The 12,908-nt window shown below is 36.8% G+C and overlaps 1 protein-coding gene across 1 annotated transcript in view; it reads right to left on the minus strand.

Annotated features, from left to right (window-relative positions):
- Positions 1 to 1,381: 1,381 nt before the first annotated feature.
- LOC145498840 (major facilitator superfamily domain-containing protein 12-like) overlaps positions 1,382 to 12,908 on the minus strand; it is a 78,555-nt gene continuing 67,028 nt past the window's right edge. The window contains exon 11 of the transcript XR_014050910.1: positions 1,382 to 1,458. The gene's annotated coding sequence lies outside the window, so the exon portion shown is untranslated. The remainder of the gene's footprint in view (positions 1,459 to 12,908) is intronic.

Raw genomic sequence — 12,908 nt, forward strand, 5'->3', positions numbered from 1 at the left:
AAATTTAAACCACAACAAGTATGCTAAAATTTATAAAAAGTAATCCACTATTTGCAAGATTTGAGAACACTCATAGCTTTTGTTTTACCTGGATAGGGCAACATTTATACATGCCTATCACTAAAGTAGAGGTAAAAACCTTCCAAATAAAGACATCTGTAAATTAAATGTAACAATGTGTTTCACACAACACATCAACAGATTTCCAGTTTTTTCACAACACTTCGTACTTGGTTCAGTAGCACAATGCAGGAGCAAGGAAAGACTCTGTTCCAGGCCACTGTTACTTCCGTAAGATTGAGAAGTTTATGAATGAGCACTATGAGGAGGGGGAGAACTACAGGGAGTTTCTAAAGTTGTCCTGTCAAGAAAAGGTAGGAGAAATTTGTTCTTTTTGTTGTGAATGGACTGGATCACCCATAGAAAGATATCCTAAACCAGTTCCTGACCATTCCTGCCTACCGGAATACCACTACCTCTCCTACCAGAAGACCCCAAAAGAAGGGCGTGATCCAGATGACTGGCAGCCAAGGGTCCAAGCGAAGAAAGAGCATGGAGGTGGCAAGCTGGTTTTATCTGACCCAGAGAGCGTTGCTCTATTTGCAGATAAGTTTATTGTCAAATCAAAGTTTGTGGTGGATTATCTTCAGCATCTTGAAGTGCTGGAATTTAAAAGGAAAAGGAGAGCAGAAGAAAAGGCAAAGTTAAGTAGGGACGCAAAAGATAAATCATATGAGGATTATCCTTGGACTGAGTTGTGCGAAGATCTAACCAAGCTTAAAAAGCAACGTGTTCCAGAACAAAACAAGTACTTGAACCACCACGGGCTGAAGCAGCATTTGAAAAGCAGCAAGAGTGAGAAAGTAAAGGCAATTGTAAGACATTCATGCTTGCGGCAGAAGAGTCCTCTCAGAGCTGGCCAACCAACACTGAGAAATGCCAGGACATTGACACAAAATGACAACAGGGTAAGTGCTGACAACAGTGAAACGGATGAAAGTGACAATGATGAGTATGACAGTGATGCCATTGACTCTGGGGGAGAAGATGACTCAAGTGATGTCATTCTTGCATTCATCAATTCAGATGAGGAAGATACCAATGAGAGGCCAAATGCCACACGCTTAGGGCGAGCCATAACTAGGAGATCCGAAATTGACTTCTCTTTCTTTTGATTTGTTTTTTAAACAACAGCTCTCTGTAGTATAGGGATTGTAAATATTGTCTTCATAGTGAGCACAATAACGTGAAGTAGGGGGATAATAGAGAAATATTAAAAAAGTTGAAATCTAAATATTGTTTGTTCAATTTTTTTTGGGGGGGGTCATCCCAAAAAATGACCGCTATAAGGGGGGGCCATGTGAAAAAATTGGTAAGCTGAGGGGGGGTCATGCGATTTTTAAATGGTGCTTCCCAAATCCCACCAGCCCCCCCTCCCTCATAAAAAATGAACGGTCCCTTATTTGCCAAAAGTGACTGAACTCTAAAGACTGTTTATCGTGTATCAATTATCGACATTTTATTCATTTGTTTTGAGACATTGAACTGAAAGAGCCAAGATTAGTTCATATGTTTTTTTTATTAGACTTTGTGGAGCTCTTTATTAAGTTAGGGAGGGATGTAGTGTATGTCCATATATGGTATTTCCTTATTTGGAAGTGACCATGTGCTTGAATAGAAGAGACCATCTAGAATGGCGGATTAAAACGTTGTGTTGTCAAATCCAGTCTCTGTTTGTTCCGCAAACACCACAACTGGAATTTTGAAATGTTTTTAACTTCGTGTTTTTGGATTACGTGAAAGGAAAATAGCTGCAACGGCTGCAAAACACTAAAAGTTTTAAACACCGGCCGCTCACCGACAACATCGATCTGACAATTCCCAGCTATTGCCGGACTCCTACCAGAGGTAAGGATAATCATTAAAACTACTGTTTTCGAAACATTTTTGTTTTGTTTTGTTTTGTTTTTTTTTTCCGTTTTGCTATTTATTTCCCAGGTAAGTATTTACTTGGTCTTTGTACTCGCGGGAAATTCAAATTCTTACATCTGGCACGTGCGTGGTGTTTTGAACAGAAAAATCGAAGAGTATTCTTTGTTTGAGTTTTAAGAGTACCAAAATAAAAATTCCAACTCCTTGAAAGATCTTTTGAGACAATTCTCTGTGATCATGTCCTTTTGTGCGAAATAACAAGTTATGTCAAAAAGGCTAATAATACCTAATGTTGTGTTTTGTTGTGCCCGAATTAATCGAACCAAATCGAACTCATTCGAACTTAATCGAGCACAATCACGCGATTGGGTTCGATTGAGTTTGGTAATCAAACACAATCGAGTTCTCACAAAAAAATTTGACTAATCAAACGCAATCGAACGTTTGAGTGAGTGCGATTGGGCTCGATCAAATTTGATTAGTATGATTGGGATCAATTAGGTTCAATTTGAGGATGGATACTGACTGAAAAACAACGGTCCTAAAATTCACGGTCTATTACATTCGGCTGGAAATGGGGGTATGTTGTATGCGAATAATAATTGCACAGGGTTCGACACTAACGGTAGCCAACTAGCCACAGACTAGTAGAAATTTAGTTTTGACTAGTATGTTTTTGACTTCCACTAGCCACTAGCCACTTTGGCTAGTAAACAAAATGAAATTGGCCGAACTAGTTTCTGTCTTCCTCGAGGAAGTCAAACACTAACACTTTACTCGGAAACAAGGTCAGAATTTCATTGTGGATGTATCATGTTTACTTTTCACTGTGTGGCACTTGAAGGGGTACAAAAAATGAGCATGTTATTATATTAGAAGAAATACTGACAAACAAGACAACATTTTCTGAAAGCACACATCAATCTTCTTTTTTTGTTACAAAATTAGTAGAACAAAACGTGAGCATCCTGATAAAATCATGTGCAAAATCATGCCAAAATGTAAAGGGATAACATTTCATTTAGCGTAACAACACATAGGTGATTTGTCATTGTTTCCATACTGATAAAACTTATACCACTGCAGAAATACATGTAATTACATGAGAAAGACTTATTTCCTTTGACATTTATTAGCAGTCGAGTTTTGCTAACGCTACTTTTGAAACAGTTAGAATTCTACAGCTCCTGTCTGTGAAGAGACTGAAGAAATCTCAACAGTTCTTACAATGATGTCTTGGGGTCTCGATATTTTTCCAAGGAAGTCTCAAAGAAAAACAGAGTCCTGAATGTCTTTTCGGGAAAATTGCTGTATTTTTCTCCGTGATCTGTTGGCCTGAGAGATTTGATGTGAGGAAAACATGAGGCAGTGAAACAAAATTAAAACTGGTGTAATTCGGTGATAAATTGGTTTGCCCTAGTATTTAACGTTACTAATCAAGCGTGACACAAGATGTGCTGACTATATGTCAACTGGTCAAGAGGTTTCAGATGCAAAATTGCATTGTTTTGTTTTTCTTAAAATTCCATAAATGGAAAGAAGAGGTTTTTTTACCAGCAGTAGAAAAGAAAAAGCCAAAAAATGAGAGTTCTGAAAAGAAACAACCTGCTCAGGAAGAAGGCGTAAGTCTGAAACGTCCAAATATAACATATCTTGTTGTTTTATTATTGGAACTGGTTTAAGTACAATGTAATTGTCAACAATATGTATTAAACAGAGTCGCTTGCATTGTGCTTTCAAGTCTTGCTAGTAATTCTGCTGTTAATGGACCTAGCCAACATCAACACTTGGCTAGTAAAATTTTTTTTTGGAAAGTAACATCTAAGTTGTCACTAGCCACTAGGCTAGTAAGTTGAAAAGTCAGTGTCGAGCCCTGATTGCAAGCAACCATAACACAGGAAGTCACCGAACAGGGAACATCGATCAAAGCAGACAGACTGGGAAAGGACTTAGCAGATGGTTCAGAGCAGTTGCTCAACAGTGTCCTTAAAACAGAATGTCATTTTCAAGTTATTTATTTGATTCTAGACGGCATCGCTTGCTAAAGATATTGATCATTATATTGTTTTTACTAAGCACCTCTGTGGATATGAAGATGATGACACAGACGACTTGGGACTCTGTAGGTTGATAAAAACAAATCGTAACATGAAATAAGACTACAGTGAAGTAAGATTAATTTTCTATTGTCCATTGAACTTTACGTTTCGGGATTTTCTTTGCAATTTTACAGACAGTTTATTCTTTCAATGTATTTTCCATGCCAACAATCTATACAATACATCAATAAAAATATTACTAGTTAATTATTCATTTGTAATTCTTTCTTAGACAGACTGTTCAATTATCTGGTTGTGTCAGGGTGAATTTAAGATTTTTCTATTGTGTTCGATAAAGTTCGATTGGGTTTGATTAGTTTGGAAATTGAACGCAATTTAACTCTCTCACACAAATTTTTGGATTTAATTTTGTTTGATTATTGAACTAATCGAACCCAATCGTTCAATTTATTTCGATTGAGTTCAATTGAGTTCGACTACCGAATGACTCGATTAGTAACGTCAGGGTTGTGGTACCACAACTTTATACATCTAAGCAGTTTATATACTTCACGTGTGGGTTTTGTATCATTCATCTTCCAAGAGGTTTTGTTTTTTGTGCCTCTGGGACATAAACAGTTAATTTTCTTCTTGTTAGATTTCGATTTTTATGTTATGTTATGTTATGTTATGTTATTTATTTATTTGACATGTTTATTTATTTATTTACCTATTCTATTTTATTAATTTCGATAATTTTGTGAGGCTTATTGGAAGACCTATGTTGAATTTGCACCATACAAGTCCTATTATTACTCTCATCAGCAACCAGCTCTACTTATAAACACCATAATCATAATCATCTTCATTCCCATTCATCTTACTTCACTCACCTTAATTCTCCTCCATCTAACTTTGGTCATCTTCATTAGCCTTCATCTAACTTCACTCATCTTCAGTTGCCTTCATCTAACTTCACTCACCTTTATTTCCCTTCATCTATTTTCATTCACCTTTATTTGCCTTCATCTAACTTCATTCACCTTTATTTGCCCTCATCTAACTTCGTTCACCTTTATTTGCAGTTATTTAATTTCACCCACCTTTATAATATTATTGCCTTCATCTAACTTTAACCACCTTTGTGCCTTGATCTAACTTTCTCAAACTCATTAACAATTCATTAAGTTTAAACAAAGGAAATCATAACCATGACAGTGTTTGGATATCTGATCTTAATTGGCATAGATTTTAACGATTTTATTTTACTGTTTTCTCCCTAGTGTTACTTTCAGTTGAGAAGGTATATCAAACACTCAAGACAGTGTTTGACCACGTTTCCAAACATCTCAAAGTTCATCAAAAATACTCTGCTGCGCGTCGTATTTTCAACTCTCTTCTTGGTGTTTGGAAATGTGGTCATAAACGGTCTTTTGTCTTTGATATATTACATATCCACTTTCATTCTCCTTCATCTGTCTTCATTCACTTTTATTTGCCTTGATCTAACTTCATCCACCTTCATTCTCCCTCGTCTAACCTCATTCTCCTAAATCTAACATTGTTCACCTTTATTTCCCTTTATCTAACTATATCCACTTTCATTCTCCTTCACGTCCTCATTCACCTTCATTTGCTTTCATCAAACTTTGTTCACCTTCATTCACCTTCATCTAACTTTGTTTCATTTTGAAAGTCATTCCAAGAGTGTTGTTAACACTGTAAGTAAATATGTTTTTCATCTATTCTGCTGTTTAATACTGGACACTTGATTCTGGAAATATTTTTGGTGAACGTTTTTTTCTGTGCATTTTACATAACTTCAGAGTTGGAGATGAAGGGTGTTCAATCTGGAATGTCTCAGTCATTGGAAACCTGAGAAGTAAGTACAAAAAAGTTTAAAACTTTTTAAGGATTAAATGTACTATACACAGCTGCAGTTTCTTCATTAAGTTTATTGCTTGTTCTAAGGTCGTGAAGCTGCTACATTGGAAGTTTTACCCCATGGCAACTAATGTTTGAAGAAAGGAAAATGAGAGAACAGAAATGAGGAAAAGCCAAGTAAATCACATATACTTTTCCATTCTATTACCGGTAGCTCAGTTAAGTATTATTTATTTCTGAAAATATAATGCTCATCTTTTGAGAAAGCCGAGTCAAACTTGCAAAACTATCCTGGGTGATGTAAGAATGAGAGTAGTCCCTCTTTCACTTAGTATGTAATGAGTGTACAGGATATGGGTGCAAGACCTGACCTACAAAAAGGTTGGTCCATCCAACAAACTCTCTTCCTGAGCTTCTTGATCTGTGAAGCAAAGACTGGTCCTACCTTCAAGTGTTTTTTTTTTACTGCAATTTTCAACAGTAAATCTCAGTGCATAAAAAATTGTTTAAGAGCCAGGACTGTCTACTTGTACATGTGGTGGATAGATCTTGAGCTTTGTACAGGAGATTGTTGGAATACCTGACCTACAAAGGTCTTGGTCCACCCAGCTTCCTGAGCTTCTTGATCTGTGAAGCAAAGACTGGTCCTACCTTCAAGCTTTTTGTTTGTTTTTTTCTATGCAATTTTCAACTGTAGATCTCAATGTATAAAAATTTGTTTAAGAACCAGGACTGTCTACATGTACATGCATTGAATGGATCTTGAGCTTTGTACAGGAGATGGGTGTAAGACCTGACCTACAAAGGGGTTGGTCCACCCAACAAAATCTCTTCCTGAGCTTCTTGATCTGTGAAGCAAATACTGGTCCTACCTTCAAGTGTTTTGTTTGTTTTTTTTTCTATGCAATTTTCAACTGTAGATCTCAATGTATAAAAATTTGTTTAAGAACCAGGACTGTCTACATGTACATGCATTGAATGGATCTTGAGCTTTGTACAGGAGATGGGTGTAAGACCTGACCTACAAAGGGGTTGGTCCACCCAACAAAATCTCTTTCTGAGCTTCTTGATCTGTGAAGCAAAGACTGGTTGTACCTTCAGGTTTTTTTTTGTTTGTTTTTTTCCATGCAATTTTCAACTGTAGATCTCAGTGCATGAAAATTTGTTTAAGAACCAGGACTGTCTACATGTACATGCGTTGAATGGATCTTGAGCTTTGTACAGGAGATGGGTGTAAGACCTGACCTACAAAGAGGTTAGTTCACCCAACAAAATCTCTTCCTGAGCCTCTTGATCTGTGAAGTAAAGACTGGTCCTACCGTCAAGTTTTTTTTTTCCTGCAATTTTCAACAGTAAATCTCAGTGCATCAAATTTTATTTAGGAACAAGAACTGTCTGCCTGCACTGAATGGATCTTGAGCTTTGTACAGGAGATGGGTGTAAGACCCGACCTACAAAGGGGTTGGTCCACCCAACAAAATCTCTTCCTGAGCTTCTTGATCTGTGAAGCAAAGACTGGTCCTACCTTCAAGTTTTTTGTTTGTTTTTTTCTATGCAGTTTTCAACTGTAGATCTCAGTCCATAAAAATTTGTTTAAGAACCAGGACTGTCTACATGTACATGCACTGAATGGATCTTGAGCTTTGTACAGGAGATGGGTGTAAGACCTGACCTACAAAGGGATTGGTCCACCCACCAAAATCTCTTTCTGAGTCTCTTGATCTCTGAAGCAAAGTCTGGTCCTATCGTCAAATTTTTTTTTCCTGCAATTTTCAACAGTAAATCTCAGTGCATAAGATTTTATTTAGCAACAAGGACTGTCTGCCTGCGCTGAATGGATCTTGAGCTTTGTACAGGAGATGGGTGTAAGACCTGACCTACAAAGGGGTTGGTCCACCCAACAAAATCTCTTCCTGAGCTTCTTGATCTGTGAAGCAAAGACTGGTCCTACCTTCAAGTTTTTTGTTTGTTTTTTTTCTATGCAATTTTCAACTGTAGATCTCAATGTATAAAAAATTGTTTAAGAACCAGGACTGTCTACATGTACATGCATTGAATGGATCTTGAGCTTTGTACAGGAGATGGGTGTAAGACCTGACCTACAAAGGGGTTGGTCCACCCAGCAAAATCTCTTTCTGAGCTTCTTGATCTGTGAAGCAAAGACGGGTCCTACCGTCAAGTTTTTTTTTCCTGCAATTTTCAACAGTAAATCTCAGTGCATCAAATGTTATTTAGGAACTAGGACTGTCTGCCTGCTCTGAATGGATCTTGAGCTTTGTACAGGAGATGGGTGTAAGACCTGACCTACAAAGGGGTTGGTCCACCCAGCAATATCTCTTCCTGAGCTTCTTGATCTGTGAAGAAAAGACTGGTCGTACCGTCAAGTTTTTTGGTTGTTTTTTCTATGCAATTTTCAACTGTAAATCTCAGTGCATAAAAATTTGTTTAAGAACCAGGACTGTCTACATGTACATGCGTTGAATGGATCTTGAGCTTTGTACAGGAGATGGGTGTAAGACCTGACCTACAAAGGGGTTGGTTCACCTAGCAAAATCTCTTCCTTTAATTTTTTATGTTTTATATTTTTACGGAATTTAAGTGCATAAACATTTGTTTAGGAACCAGGACTTTCTACATGTACATGCGCTGAATGGATCTTGAGCTTTTTACAGGAGATGGGTGTACGAATTATTATTTTTTTTTTATTTAATTTAAATTTTTTTTTTTTTTTACAGTTCAACTACTTACATTACTTATGGGACAATTACCTACATCACTTACTGGATAATTACTAACAATACAATTACTTACATTACTTACACTACAATAAGTTACATTGTATTAATCAATTAATTAATTAATTAATTAATTAATTAAAAAGACTACTTACTACTTACATACAATACACGTTACTTACAATACTGACAAGTGCAACACTTGTTAAGGTTGACCTACAGTACAATAATATCCGTGCACAGTATTAGCCTTAGGGTTTTCTTCATTTTTTTTTTTTTTATGCAGTTGCTTGTTGGTAAATACGTTTAATTATTATTATCACCCACTTAGATTTCTAAAGATTATCATTTGACGCTGCTCCAGTTTTGAGGCTGTTGTAACATGCCAGAAAGACAGAGAAATGTTTCATTTCAGGGGGCAAGTTGCGTGTCCTACACGACCATATATAATATCTCGCCACAAGAAAATTAAAATTAAGTTTCTGTTTATTCTTTGATTTGTCTGGCCTTAGGCCTAAGACTATATTTAAAGAAAGGTTGTATGTTCTCAACGCAAGATTTTGGCTTACAAGAAGCTCCTTAAAGTTTTGCCAGAAGGTAGAGACAACTCTACAGGACCAGAAAAGATGAATTAGGCTTTCCTTCTCAGTTTTGCAGAAACTGCAGAGATCGTTATCTTTTATTCCTACTTTTTAAAGAAAATCATTAGTCGCCAGTCGTCTATGCAGCAATTTGAATTGAAATACAATTAGTTTTATAGATTTTGTACACTGAAAAGATAGCTGGTACGCCGCACTCCAGTCTATTGGTTCATGGGCTTCAAAGGCACAATCCGTAGCCCATTTTTCTTGACTCTTGGTTGGACACCTTTGTTTAAGACCAATTATTTTTTTATAGGCCTGTCTGCTTGGTTTACTTGCTTTCATAAATTTCGTATAAAAGCTTTCGTATTGTATATTTATATTATTGTGTAAAGGTATTTTGATTTTTTTTTTTTTAAAGCGGATAACAGCCCATAAAAAGCAAGATAATTTGTTTCAGTGATACCATACCGATCTTTGAATTCAGAAAAGGATAGGAAGGTGTCTGAATCTTTCATCAAATGCGAAACCCTGTTAATCCCTTTTTGCTGCCATTTTTTTGTAGAAGATTGGTCTGTTATCGATTCTTATAAGGGAGTTGTGCCAAAGGCTCTGAGAGCGAAAATGGTCTGTATTATTCTCGTAAGTGATTTCAGTCCAGATATTTAAGATTTCCACAATAAATGGATAGGATAAATTGACATACTTTGACAGGTCTTTTTTGCTAAGGTTGCCGCTGAACAAGGCTCTGCCACCGTAGTTCCGGAGTTCTAAGTCAGAAAAAAGTTTCCATTTTCCGTGATTGTTTACATCAGTATATTTTTTGACCCAGGTTGTTTTCAATCCTTTATTGAAGGATTCAATATCAATCATTTTTAAGCCGCCTTTTTCATAGTCATTAATCATTACTTCCCTCTTAATTTTGTCGCCTTTGCCGTTCCATAAGAAATCATAGAAGAGCCTATTGATTTCCCTTAAGACACGGTGATTAGTCGTGAGGGGAGACAAAATGTATACAAGTTGGGACGCAATTAAACTTTTTAGAACAGTAATTTTGCCAAAAAGGGTAAGTCGACGACACTCCCAACAGCTTAGGCTATTTTTTATTTTTATCAATTTTTCGTTGTAGTTCAGCTCTACTGTTAGGTCAGGATTAGTCGAGAACCATACTCCAAGGGCTTTGGTCTTTCCTTTAACCCATTTTAGGTCTCTTTCTGGGCATAATTTGTCTTCTTTTTCGGCATTAGCACCGATCCAAAGGGCTTCCGTCTTTTTGTTATTTAATTTAAGGCCAGATATCCGTTGAAAATTATCCAATATATGCAGAGAAGATTTAAGAGATTCCTTGGAACCATCGAGTATTAAAGTGGTGTCATCTGCATACTGACTAATTTTTATTTCATTTCCATTCACAAAGATGCCTTTGACATTTTGGTTTTTCCTAATTGCATCCGCTAGAAACTCAACACAGAGAATAAAAAGATACGGAGAAAGGGGGCAACCCTGCCTTACTCCTCTTTCGAGCTTAAAAAAGTCGCTGGCCCATCCGTTATTGAGGATGCAGCTTTCTGTGTTATGGTAGCATAGTTTAATCCAGTTGATTAGTGATTGTCCAAAGTTGTAATATTTAAATGTTTTTTGAATGAAAGGCCACTCTACTGTATCAAATGCTTTTTCGAAGTCAAGAAAAAGTAAAAGACCAGGGGCTTTGTTAGCCGTTGCGTAATGAATTATACTGTCAATGAGTCTAATATTCTCCCCGATAAACCTATCTTTAAGAAATCCAGTTTGATCATTATCTACAAGGTTCGGTAGAACTTTTTTTAGTCTGTTTGCAATAGCTTTGATCGCGATTTTGTAGTCGCAGTTCAAAAGAGTTATTGGTCTCCAGTTCTTAATAAAGTATGGTTCTGCATCTTTTTTGGGGATTAATTTAATGATTCCGCGTCTCTGGGTTACCGAAAATTGACCTGTTTGATATGCAAAATTAATCGAATTAACAAGTAAATCCGACAAATCGTTCCAGAAAACTTTATAAAATTCGGCAGGTATTCCGTCTGAGCCTGGTGTTTTATTTGTTTCTGTATTTTTTAAGGCTTGTAAACATTCCTCTTTGGTCAGCAGGCCTTCGCATGACATTTGCTCGTCTGGGTTCAGTACCTTAGTATTATTCTCGTCGAAAAACATGTCATTGACATAAGTGTCGTTGATATTCATATGAGAGCCATATAGATTTCTGTAAAAGGATTCACACTGATTTAGAATTTCTTTGTCAGTGTTTACTGTTTCATCATCATTAATTTTTAGCTGGCTTATTACTCCCTGTTTGTAGTGCCTTTTTTCCATGTTTAAAAAGTATTTTGTATTTCTTTCTCCCTCATTATACCATCTACATTTCGATCTTAAGATTGCACCTTTGGTGCGGTACTCAATTATATTCTCCAATTCTGCCTTTTTTCTTTCTAATTCCTGAGCCCCAACTTGTTTTGCATTTTCCTCGTCGCTTGTTGTTTCCATATATATTTGCAAGTTGTTAATTGCTTTTTCTAGCTCTTCTTCCCGTTTTAAAATTTTAGCTTTTTTGGCAGCTGCATATTTTAATGATTGTTCTCGGATTTTCATTTTTATCATCTCCCACAATAATGCGTGGTTCACAGTGTCATCATTTTGATATTCTTCTTTAACAGCTTGGATTGTTGATTTTATTTGGTTAACGTATTCGATTTCGTTCAAGAAAGAAGTATTAAGTTTCCAAAAGCCTGGTCCTCTTGGATTCGAATGAACAGCTATACTGATATCGATCATTGAGTGGTCTGTTTTGTATCCTGTCATTTGTCATCCTGTACCCTGTCCTGGGTGTACGAATTAACCAAGTAGGGGTTGGTCCACGCAACAAAAAATCTTCCTGAACCTCTTGATCCGTGAAACAAAGACTGGGCCCACCTCAAATGTTTTATGCAGTTTAACATTAAATGTCAGAACTTATAGAATCTTTTTAGGAAGGAGCATCTGCATGTGCTTAATGGAGGATGGACTTTGTACAAGGAACTAAGTATCAGAAGTGACGAAGAAAGGGGATGGTCCAGACATAGAATGAGATCGACTTTAATAGTGTATTATCAATTTTTTTATCCACAGAAAAGTCGCTCTTGGAAGGCCAGCATGGCCATGTTTTTTGTGATATGATAAGTAATAATTGAAAGTTGTCTTTTCGTTTTTGATGTTTTTTTTTTCAGTGAATCTATTAATGAATTTATGAGTTGAGCTTCAGCCTTTAGCGTGCTCGAAAGGTTAAGAACTAAAAGAAACGCCGAACGTTTTTGACTAATGAAGTCTTCTTCTAGGTGAAAGACTGTCTGCGGATGTATTTTTTATATGTTTAGGTGATTTCTGATGGGTACAGTTTCGCCATGGAAGAATGGATGTGTTTGTTAAACTGGGGTGCCATCGTTGGATCCTCAGTCCTTCAATGATTCTACGCTTGTAATAAGATTGGGCCATACACAGTATTTGCCAACTGAAAGGATGGGACGGGTTCTCTCTAGTCTGTTTCAGGCATTTGGTCAGTGGAGAAGATCGAAAAAGCGGGTGAGCGACGAGCATGGGTCTTTGAGAGAAAAAGCTCGTCGCTGATCCCGCTCGTCGTCCGCCCGCTTTTTGATCGCCCCAAAATTTTACTAGAAAACGTTTTACTTGTCAGTGGAACAACTGAAGGACAGAAACCACTCGCAAAATTC

This window comes from Orbicella franksi, chromosome 1 (assembly GCF_964199315.1).
Source record: "Orbicella franksi chromosome 1, jaOrbFran1.1, whole genome shotgun sequence".
Lineage (NCBI taxonomy): Eukaryota > Metazoa > Cnidaria > Anthozoa > Scleractinia > Merulinidae > Orbicella > Orbicella franksi.